This window comes from Papaver somniferum, chromosome 8, assembly GCF_003573695.1.
Source record: "Papaver somniferum cultivar HN1 chromosome 8, ASM357369v1, whole genome shotgun sequence".
NCBI lineage: Eukaryota > Viridiplantae > Streptophyta > Magnoliopsida > Ranunculales > Papaveraceae > Papaver > Papaver somniferum.
Genome location: NC_039365.1, coordinates 24,159,193 through 24,172,080, shown reverse-complemented (window position 1 = coordinate 24,172,080; position 12,888 = coordinate 24,159,193).

Below are 12,888 nucleotides of genomic sequence, written 5' to 3'. Positions count from 1 at the left end.
CCTTAGCCGTGGGTTTCAGAATAACGACCGATTTTAAGGGTACCGAGGTACAGACCTTCAGCCGTGAGTCTCAGATTTAAATTATAATATTAAAAAAATATATAGTTTCAGATTTGCTGAAATGGCTGAATCTGAAATAATTCGACCGCATCAAAGTCAAGTCAAATTGAAATCAAGTCAAGTCATAATCAAGTCAAGTCAAATGGAACTCAAAAACCTAGTCAACTTGGCATTATGCAATCTAAAGCTACCATACATACTTAGATGCTTGTAAGAAAAATCTACACCAAAGAACTTAAAAGGAGTCTCAATTACGCATACAATCACTCCACTCAACGAATTTTTCTATCATATAATACAGCTTTCTAATCAAAGAACACAATTCCACATGCCATAATCCGAAGCTACAGAACAATCAATCTAAGGAAGAAATACAAATATCTTACTACCATCAAGTTATCAACTCACATAAAAAATGCGACAAGACTTTCTACCAAACAAATCCTACCATCATTCATCACCAACAGCAAAACCTAACCAGCAAAACAATTATCGTATCCTAATCAACTGTCTAAACCAAATCGGTTATCATTTGACATCAACTGTACCTGATGTTTATAAAATCAACACCTGACTACATTGAATTCAGAGATCAACCTGAAATCAACGAATAAATGAAAAAAGATTAAAAACCAATGATAAAAAAACAAAGAAAACAGGAAAAAATTAAACTGAAACCCTAACTTACCAGATTTCGTTTGTAAAATCAAAATCTAACTACACTGAATTGAGAGATCAAACTGAAATCAACGAATAAACGAAAAAATATTAAAACCCACTGATAAAAAACAAATAAAACAGGAAAAAATTAAACTGAAACCCCAACTTACCAGATTTTTTTTGTAAAATCAAACCCTAACTACACTGAATTGAGAGATCAACCTGAAATCAACGAATAAACGAAAAAAAGATTAAAACCCAATGATAAAATTGAACTGAAACCCCAACTTAGATGATTTTGCTTGTAAAATTGAACCCTAATTGCACAAAATCCAGAGATGTGGAAGGTGGATCGAATTTCTATTAGGTTTTAGATGAACAAATTCATGGTTAATTGAGTTTCTGCTAGTTCGTGTGGTGGTGTTGATAGAGAAGGGGGGGTTTTGCTGCGGAGATATGTGAAGAGATAAGGGAGGAGAGAGAGTGCGAAGAAGATAAGTGAGGAGAGAGATATGTAAGGGCCGATAATCCCGAAGTTCCTATTACAGGATTAAACAAATCTTGACCGTGCAATGTTCCAGCTCAGAAAATCATCAATTCTTCATCGCAGATCAAAGGTTGTTGAATTAGTAGGTGCTTAAGGGTAAGATGGTAAATAAATTTTCTTATTCACAGACGGCTTATTAAGCTCTCAGATTTTTTTTTACCATATCAGAGACCGCTATGTTTGGTCAATGGTCTAACTACCATTAGTGAGGGTCTCGGATAGAGCTGGCAATCCGAGCCAAAACCCGCGGGTTGGCCCGTCCCGTCCCGTGAAAACTTGCACCCGTCCCGGATCGTAACTAAACAAGACGGGCGCGGGTTGTATAATTAGTGGATCGTGAAGAAACGGGTTGGCCCGTCCTATCCCGTGAAACCCGTGGGTAACCCGGCTCAGTTCACTAGGCCGCGTGTCACACAAACACAATGACACAACACACAATTAGTTGTTACGTGTCACAATATCCAGTTCCATCAACCCTCATATAAAATCGAAAAAACCCTAGGCCTTCATCTTCTTCTTCCTCTTTTTATCTTCTTCCCTGCTGAGTCTCCTGACGGACAGAACTTTGTAACATAGTTTCCTACAACTACCTAGATCTTCACCAAAATACAAAACTAGGCCTTCACAAACTTTGTAAAAAATCTAACCTCCTGACGGACAGAACTTTACAGAACAACAAATTGAAAAATCTGATTACTGAACAGTTACCGGAAAAAGTCGTCGTCCATCAAAGGCAGGTAGTACTTTGATCTAAAGATTAAAGGCTAGCAGGTAATCAGATTTTCTTATTTGTTTTCTTCTTTATTTTCTTCTTCTAGGAATCTAGGGTTTTACATAGGAATCCCAAGAAATCTTTAATATTCTTAGTACGGTTGTGATTGTGAAGAACTGAAGATCGGTAAACACTTCTTGAATAGATATTTTCTTAATTTCATGCTCGGTAAAAAAAGGGTATTTTTGCTTGGATTTTTTATGTTGTTTTATATAAAATTAAAATTAAAATTTTAGTACAATTTTAGTACAGTTTTTGATTCATTTAGTACAATTAAAATTCAGTTGTTCTTTTTCGAAGTATCATTCATATTACCAGCATTTTTCTACATTTAAACCAGTGCTGTACTTTTATCCTTTTTGTCTTGTAGATTAGAGTTCTAGTGAAATCTTTAAATTTTGCTTTAAGAAGTTTGGATAAGTGGATGTCCCCTAAGTCTGTAAGTACATTTTGTAAATTTAAATCAAATAAAGTTTGACTTCTTTATCTTTTATGATAATTTTCATTCTTTTTGTAGTCTGTACACAATCATCATCTGATCAGGTGTAAGTATCCTACTTCCAATCTGTATTTTGAAAGAATTTGTCAAGTTCAGGTGTTACTAAAGAAAGAAAGTAGAAATGATATTGAATTCATTAGGAACATGGTAAAAGAGATGCAAGCAAAATTTGATAGTTATTGGAAGGAGTTGAGTCCTATATTGGCTATGGCAGTTGTGTTAGATCCTAGATCGAAAATGAATTTTGTGAAATTTACTTACTCCAAGTTGTATCCTGAGGTGAGAGAATTAGAACGTGAATTTAATAAAGTGCGTAGTAGTATGACAGCACTTTTTAATGAGTATTATACCTTGTCAAGTTCAAGAGCTTCCAATAGTTGTGCAACTCAGAATTTGGGTATTCAAAATGGTGGGAATTCTGCTGCCGAAGAAGGGAGTGATTTTTTCAGGTAATTTTAAAGCTTACTTAACTCTAATTTATGTTAGTGGTGCGCAGTTATATTGCGAAGATTTTAGTCTTTTGAATTATTTCTTTTCATCTTAAAAACCTTGTAGTAGAATATTGTTTGTCTTTTGAATTACTGTCAACTGTGGATGTAGTATGTGATGGTGTTAGCTTGTTTCTAAGAATTTTAAGACTCATATATTCATAGTTCACTCACTTCTAGGTTGTTTCATGCAGGAATATGTTGCAACACAGGAACGTGGTGGTGATGTACTTACTGACTTGTCAGAGTTAGATGAATATCTTGGCGAGTCGTACAGGGGTTGTCTAAATTCACCACTCGACATCCTAAACTATTGGAAGAACCATGAACAACGATTTCCGGTACTTTCAAGAATGGCAGGGGATATTTTGTTGAAAATATCATCATGAACTGATGAAGTACTGTAACTAAAGTATTAAACTACTAATGACTAGTATTTGTGTTCCTTCAATCCTTTAAATGCAAAAGTAGTTTAGTTTTGCAATTTTGAGTTTTTGAATCGAAATATCAAATGAATTAGATGAAATGATGAATGTTAAATTAAGTACTTAGGTTGGGAAGGAGCTTTACATTGCCTGAATGTGGCCGGAAATAGCCCAGAAATCTATTTATGGCGAGTTGACTCAACAAAAACCAGCTAACCCGTGAGATCCCGTGAACCCGCAAGCTTTACCCGGGACGGGAGCGGGTTGGAGAAATGACCACCCGTGAAGAATTTCAACCCGCAAGCTTAGGCTTGTATTAACCCGTAACTCGCGGGTTGGTCACAAGCCAGCCCCGGCCCGCACGTTTTCCATCTCTAGTCTCGGATGTGGGTCAAGAAAACCTAATTTTCCACTAGTGAAGAGACGGGAGACTTGCTTCGCACGACACGACAAGAAATCCTTATCTTCAACGACCTAAGATTAGAGAATTCAGCTATAAATAGGTCCCCTGTTTCTCTAAGCTAAAAACAACTTTCTCAAAAAACTCTCAGAGCAATTCTTCTTCAAACCCTAGAATTCTCTTATCTCTCTTTATCTGCTTCCATCTCTGAGACCAGCCCTAACCTCTCTTGTGAATGAAGCAGCCTTTGAACGGCCATTGTGTGTGGTATCGTCGAAGACTATTCGTGCTCAACCTCACGTAACTCACTTTCATAAACCCTATAATCACACTTTAGCCTTTCACCGATTTTAGGTAACTACATTTTGGCGACCACAGTGGGAGGTTGTTCGCTCAGTTGCAGATACTAACCATGGTTTCTTAGGAAGGAAGACGATTCCACGAATCCAAACATAAAAATATTCCATTGATTCAGTCTCTATAAATCCATTACAGGCTTAGCCGAGAGAGTTATCCCTACCAGCACTTTCACTCTCTTTCAAGTTTGACCTTAGTGAATAGGTTAGTGCGTCCCGGATCACATGGATCTCTTCCTGCATAACAAAACTCCATAGTAACCTATTTTCATAAAAATCTATTGCTAATTCTTGAAACCGTTAGGTAAAGACCAAGGAGAACTCCTGGAGACTCAACAGAATCTTGCAAAATCTCAAATCGACATCCATACTTATCTAAAAACGTCTTTAGAGTTATCAGTAGGGATAGATCCAACAAATCTAAAATCCCACTTTATCCTATCACCGATTTTAGGTAACTACACGTATACAAAAATTGTGGAATTGTGGTAAGGGAACCGGGTTAAACTAATCAAACCGATATGCGAATGAAAACAGTTCTATGTTCTAGAACCAGTTTAGTACCCCAAACCAGTACTCGAGTTGAATTTTTTATGAACTCCGGAACTAGCAAAGGTCTAAGCATTTGCAAATCGATGCATGAACTAAAATGTTCTGTGGACTCAGGAACTTTGATTTGGGTCAAAGTTTGCAGACCGATACGTGAACTGAAAAGTTATGTGCGTAAGAGTCCGTAACTTGGTAATTGCATAAGTGTGCAAACCGGTTTATGAACTGAAAAGTTCTATTGACTCTGAAACTCGGTAATTGCATATGATTTTTCAAACCGGACTGAGTACTGTGACTCAGCCGATTCACGAACGGTTCAATTAATTGTACCTTGTACATTTACAAACTATGTCGATCATGATTCAATTGCAATTAAATTATTTCTATGAAGTAATTTGTATTTGATATTTTATCTAATTAACACTAGACTCAATTGATCTGAGTGTTAAGCTTTTAAGTTCAAATCGGCTAGTTTCGGCTAACCCTGTTGAACATAGTCTTTATAAACGGCTCGGTTAAGGTTTACCTAACCATAGTGTATATCTTGTATATGTGATTAAGATTCAATTTTTTCATCTAACGGTGGATATTTTTTCCCTAGTTCCAAAGTTATCTTAGCTTAAACATCAAGCAACTTACGCTTTGAAGTTTATATAAGAGGAACTCTTGGCAACTTGAATATTTGAATCCCGGCACTACTTTTTGGTGTGTCCTGGTTGTATCTAGAGTCGTCCTCTTCAGAAACCCTTTTAGGGTTTAGCGACTATAAAGACTTCACATGGATTCGTGAAGCCAGATCCAGTTATATTTTATCTTGATAACTTGAGTATCCTGATCTTGATTGTTTGTAGAGCTTGTTTCAATAATCAAGATAGATATTAATCAACAGAGTCTCTTCGTCTCTTACTTTATTGGTTCCGCAAGTTTTATACTTGTGAGGTGAATAATAATCTAGGTTGCACTTCGGGTTGCATAAGTCCGGATTTTGAGGATAGCCAGACTTTTGTCTAAGTTTCAATCGATTTACATCACCTGGGTTTATCATTTGATCTGATCATCTGTTTAGATTGTAAATCAGGAAATCAATTATAGGCTTAATCAATGGGAGGAATATTTGGTTTAAATTTATCAATTGAGATTTAAGCAACTTTATGTTGTGGGTGACATCAGCTAAGGGAATCAATTGCGCAAAGTCTTGCGAAATTCAAGAGGTGTAAGGAGCGCGACTGTACCTTAATTGGTGGATTTCCTTTTAGGTCTCAACTACATTACAGAGTAAAGTTAATTGGTAGTTGTCTAGTGTTTGTAGCAGTTTATTATAGTGTGGTGTTCAATCTGGACTAGGTCCCGTGGTTTTTTAGCATTTGCAGTTTCCTCGTTAACAAAACTTCTGATGTCTGTGTTATTTCTTTTTCTGCATTATATTTGAAAAAGCGGGGGTCTAACAACCACACCCAATATTTCATTTAGGAAATATTTATGGACTAACTCCAATATATTCCAAGAGAATCAACTAGACAGTCAGACTCGATCAAGAAAAATACATCCAAGAGTTATATCTTTTTTTCTCAATGTAATCAGCAAATCAAACAGATAGAAATCCGTGAGCCTGATTATTATGAGAAACAACTTGAACGGTATGAAAGACCAATGTTCAAGTGTCAATAAATTCCAATCAATAACCAAAGGTTGGATTTACCTTGATTGAACTACGCACAACTTGTGATATTTCAATTATATAGAAAATATACTACGGAAAAGAAATGACACAGACGCCATAAGTTTTGTTAACAATGAAACGGCAAATGCAGAGAAACCCCGGGTCCTAGTCCATATTTGAACATCACATTGTATTAAGACGCTACATACTCTAGCCTACTAGAAGTTAACTTCGGACTGTAATGTAGTTGACCCATAACCAATCTCACATTGATTAAGGTACAATCGCGTTCCTTACGTCTCTGAATCCCATCAGGACTTTGCACACTTGATTCCCTTAGTTGATCTCACCTGTTAGAGCACTTCTCGGTCGAACTCGCATGCGCTGCTATCACAAGCATGTTTGTCAATGTTAGTGATCAAAACTATAAGTCTTGATTTCTAGTCTACTATAGCTAAGTCTCAGAATAGGATAAAATGTGTAGTTGAGCTCAAGAACTCCATGGCGATCATCATACAAGACGAAGAACTACTCAAGAAACTTATGGAACTTCATCGACTAAAATGTGTGTGGAGACTTGAACTTATCTATCACTCAAAAGTCTATTTACTCTATCTCCTATCTTGAGACAAAAGTCGTTTTTCTATATAGACTTTGATTATACACATTTGCTATTTCGAGCCGAGTTTATCTCGCTTATCTGTTTCTCTAAATATGTGTTGGTAATCTTTTGCTTTGGCCAAGTTCATCTTTACCTAGTGAATAAAGTCATGATATGTGTCAATCACTTGAAAATGGCTTTGACGAAAAATGGTTTGTGAATAACAACTATATAACGTCCTCTAAGAATGTTTCAATGATTGAAATGAGAGTTTAGAATATATAACCAATGTTGGATATAAGCATTGTGTGGTAAACATATATGTATAAGTCTTTATTCCTTGAAACAAAGTATGCATACTTTGTTGATCAGGAAAACCGGAACAAGAGTCCGCGAACTCAGTCCGCGAACCCAGTCCACGAACTGTCGGAGGTTCTCGACCCGAGAAAATCTGCTGGAGTTTGTAAACTTCTTCCAGGAACTTAAGTCCGCGTACTTGAGTTGGTTATTTCTAAAGACGATTATTTGTGAACTTATAGTTATATAAACTAAGGAATGCAATTTTGCAAACCGTGGCTATAAAGTTCATGAATCGATTCGATTAAATCAAATCGTTTATGTTTCGATTGTGTCTTGTATATTTCTATAAGATCTAAGCAACTGAACAACTCTCTAACTAGTTCATTTGATTCATTTGAACTAGTTTTGGTGAAGAAGAATATGGTTAATATGAAAGTGCTCATATGACTAACCATTTGGTTAACTGTTGTTGAACCAAAAAATGTACATGTTTGGGTACGGTTACACAAACCTAAAATCGTGCATTTCATTTGTGTGTAACAAGCTAAGTTTTCTATCTAACGGTTGAAAGATATTAGCTTGAATCAAATCAGGTTTTAATCTAACGGTGAATATTGAATGCTTTGTTACCAAGCTAACATTGATTGCAAACCCTGATTTGAAAGACTAAATAAGGGAGAACTCTAGCAACTGGGAAACCTAATCCCCATACCTTACGTGTGATACTAGTTGTATAAGCCAGAGTCTATTCTCCTTTAACCTTAGGTTTATTCTTGAAAACCAGGTTAACGACTTAAAGACTTCATTGGGATTGTGAAGCCAGACCGATACTACTTTCTCGTAGTTGTGTGATCTGATCTTGCAGTTTCTATCGTACGAGTACAATCACAAAGATTGGCTTAAGATTGATATCTTCGATAGCCAAGATATAAAAGTAATCACAAACATCTTCGTCTCATCGTTTGTGATTCCACAATATCTTATTTCGCCGCGTCGATTAAGATTATTGTGAGGTGATTGATAATACTGAGCTGTTCTTCGGGAATATAAGTCTGGATTATCAATTTGTTCATGTTCACCTTGATTTATCAAAAGACGAAACAAAACTTGTAGGTATTTTTGTGGGAGACAGATTTATCTATTACCCTATACTTTTTTGTGTGATACAAATTTGTTTATTAAAGTCTTCGACTTTGGGTCGTAGCAACTCTTAGTTGTGGGTGAGATCAGCTAAGGGAATCAAGTGCGAAGTATCCTGTTGGGATCAGAGACGTAAGAGCATAACTGCACCTTGGATCAGTGTGATATTGATTGGGGTTCAACTACATTCAGACCGAAGTTAGATTTTAGTAGGTTAGTGTCTGTAGCGGCTTAATACAGTGTGTATTCAATATGGACTAGGTCCCGGGGTTTTTCTGCATTGGCGGTTTCTTTGTTTGTTAGAGCATTGCTCGGTTGAACCCACCAAGGGTTGGAATGTCAAGTTTGGTTGTCATATTTTAGTGAATCAAAACTCATGTTAAGAGACGCTTGATTATGTACTAGAGTCAACTTCGTATAGGTTAGCTTGAAAATATTAGGATAATGAGACATTACAAGTATTGCGAAGACTTGAAGATGTGAAGAAGCAAGGAGATACATCGACAACAATCATCCTTCCACTTGAGGTTAGTGATATTTGACTTGAGCTGTTTCATTCCCTAACGTATCTTTCAAGTCGTGTATATTGAAAACAAAACTGTGAAGCATATTTGAACTCTAGATAGACATAGTATTAAGGAATACAATACGAGGTTTATTGCTTAACCATTAAACTTTGTAGATAAGACATTACCATAATTATTTGAATGATATTGTGATTATGTATGGGTATAAGGTGAGGATTTCATCCTAGGGAACAATGTTTTACATGTGTTCTAAGGAAGTAAGTTCATAAACTTGTTTGTGAATCGAAAAGGAAATCGCCAGGAGTTATTGGTTTTGTTATTCATTGCATATCTTATGAACAACCAATATGTGTGATTGAGTATAACCGTTCACGACTTGTTGTGTTCTTGGTAGAACTATTCACAAAGGCCGGACTTATGTATTGGTATGACTTTTATTAGTGAAACCGATCTTAAGTAATCACTTGAGATGGTATGATCGGGTTTGTGATTTTATGTCTGACCAAATTTGGGAAAGGGGAACCTATCCTAGTAAGAGGTACAATACATCAAAAAGGGTAACCGACCCTTGTATGAGGTGCACCAAGGTTTATAGCAGAAAGGGGAACCGATCCTATGAACATGTGCAACACGTTTTTAGGCAAAGGGGAACCGATCCTATGGACATATGAAACACATATGAGTTAGATACCATATATATGTGGGGAACCGATCCTAGTACCTAGTCAACCGAATTTTGGAAAGCTAGAGTGACTATGCGCATTACTCACATGGAGGGTAGAACCGAAACTTGTTTTGGTAAAACCGTTAAACCCATGATTGTGATTGAATGATATTTGACCAATCACATAGTTCTTGAAAGTCAGATGAACCAATTCTAAACTTGTTTGGAAGTGTGGCAAATCGGTTTCAAGGTTGTAAGTGTGAAATAAAACTTACAAAGTAAGGATGTCGACATACTTTGAACACGTGTTGTGAATGTTTATTTCTTTAATTGTTCAAAGTTATTCCTTAGTAGCTAAGGGAAGAGAATCCCAGGATCGAAACATAAATAAGTTAAGAATATTTTAATTAAGGTTATTAATTTTATTTTGTAAGAAAATAAGAATTATTAATGTGCATTTCCTAATTAGAGATTTTCCGAGAGATTTCGATCATTATTTTTGGACAGAGCATTTCCAGGAATTATGAAAACCGAATTTGTGCTTTAATGAATATCTTGAGAATATTTTAGGTTTTGAAAATTCCTTGGTGTCCAAACTTCCTTGTCTATAAATACTTGAAGTTTTCCTTTCTAGCAAACTAATCCTTCGTAACAACAAGCTTCCTCTTTGTTGTGTTGTTACTGGTGTAGCCGCCTATTCAGAGAGGAGAGTAACCTAATTAGGTGAAATCTCTTACGGCCGCTTAGTTTAAAGTCTTCTTTGGGATTGAGAAGCTCTAGCGTGTACCATTGATGGGAAACTAGATAATTGCGGTTTATCTTTTTTTTTTATTTATTTGATTGACTAACGGTGGTTGAACTTTTATTGCACCTAGTTTGTTTATGATTGAGAATCTTTTCTTCTGATATAAGATTCACTCAAACTAGTTCAGAGTTTCGACAGGGATCTTTAAACTGTTGTTAGTTCTAAAGAAGATCTTGTGATAATCCATTGTTAACAGACTCTGTTCTGTGCGTGATTGATCACAAGAGATTCAAGTGATTGTGTGCAGGTTATTATTGAAGATCTAGGAATATTTGAGGACGAAGAAGTTATTGAAGATTTATGATTTGTGGGGTTCATAATCTTTGGTGTGCACAATACTTTTTCCGGTAAAAGAGGATCCAATTAATAATTGGTTTATCCTGTGATAGATTGGATTGATTAATTGAGTATATCGGCATCAACACAATTCTTTGGATTAATAGTGTTGTTGGATTAATATTAAACGATTACTTCGGTAATTGAACATAAGATAGATCTAAGGACCTGACGAAGGAGTTTATGTTAAGATAAACATAAGAGCCTTTGTCTGACTCATTTCACTTGGTTGAAGAGAGTTGATACCAAACAGATTTGTTGTTCCTTTACTATTTGGAATATGAACTAAAGGAATTGTTCCAAGTACGTGACTTATTTATAAATTGGAGGCGTGGGAATACAGACGGAACTAGGTGAACTATAGGTTTAGTTGCTTGGTCTCAACTATACGAAGTTAGGTGTAATTTTGTGTAGCGGCTTAATCCTGAGAGTATTCAATTCTGGACAAGGTCCCGGGGTTTTTCTGCATTTGCAGTTTCGCTGTTAAAAAAATCTTGTTGTGTCATTTACTTTATATTTCCGCATTATAATTGTTTATTATAATTAAAGTAAATTACGCAAACGTTAATTCCCATTTACTTGATAAGTGAATCCTATTGTGTTTGGTTAAGTCCGAACCTTTTTATCAAGTAACATACTTCGTTGTTGTATTGCCTCGATCTCGTATCCATAGACGATCACACGAAGTGTGAACCGATTAGTTGTATTGTCTCGACTCAATCCATATACAATCACTTTCGGAGAAAGAACTTATAGGTAGGAAAAGTTTTAGCTTGAGATATATTTGGGTACCCTCGCCTTTTCGATTGGTATCAGAGCAGGCAACACGAAAAGATCTGTGTTTGGTGCGATCCAACCTATAAGAATGAATCTAATGAGTGATTCAGTTAATGTATGCCAAGATAATGAGAATAAGATCTCAAGGAAAACCAATGGAAATTGGTCTCGAAAGTTTTTTCGTAAATCAAAGAAAAAGTCTTTGACTATTGACTTTATTGGGAGTCAGGTTACTGATAAAAAAAGAATGAGTTCGAAACTCAAGAAAAATGTTTTGGATTCTATTCCAATTCCTAGTGACAAATCTTCTGAAAAGAGATTCGATTCACTAGTCTGCCCAAGTTCTGAATTTCGAAAGATGTTGGAAAGATTTTTCAAACATGTTGGAAAGATTTTTCAAACATGTTGGAAAGATTTTTCAAACATGTTGAAAAATATTCAGAAAATGGAAAGATCATTGACAGTCTAGATGATGTTAAAGAACTTACTGTTCAACTAAATGTAAGAATATGTGAAGGAAAGCGAGAAACACTCAGTCTTCAAAATAATCTGGAAGATTATATGGAACAAAAACAGGCCTTGTGCAAGGAAGTTCATCATCAGACTACAGAGTGTAAAATTCTTACTCATTTGCTGGAGCATTCACAGATAAGGAATAAGGTCCTTATTGAGAAACTTCTTAGTGTAACATGTCAAGAGGTATATCTAAAAGAATGTTTAGAAAAGGACTTCCAACAAGGAATGAATACCTTAAGAGGGCGTATAGAATGTCTTGAACAGGAGACATTAGCATATTGCCGACTGGCAGATCTAGATCAGACGGGTTCAAGTTTAAAGAACATACCATCCTTGGCACAAGATGTAATTAAGGATATTGCATCTCGCAATTTTCTTAACCTAGAGGATGGGATAAAAACCCAAGAAAAGGGACACAATAATGCTCCTAAGAAAAAGGAGGAAGAATCTCCTTTAAAAGCATTTGATGAGGAAGTTCCTCATCCTAATGCTTAATCGCATTAGAATGTGCATTATTATGTTGCCCAATCTCCGGATATAAGGAAGCACATATACTTGGACAATCAGAATCCTACGAACATCTCTTATTCAATATAGAGAGAATATACAATCTACCTTAAGTATACTTTAATCATTCTTATGTGTAGAAAGGTTGTCTTACATCAAATTGTGTACAGAGTATTTGAGTGGTTATTTTGAAGTATCTCTTGATACCGATTTTGGAGATAATATCTTTGGAGAATATTGTGTTTCTGTAACACATTAGATGCGAAAATCTTTTCAAATCCAGTCAGAATTATTTATTT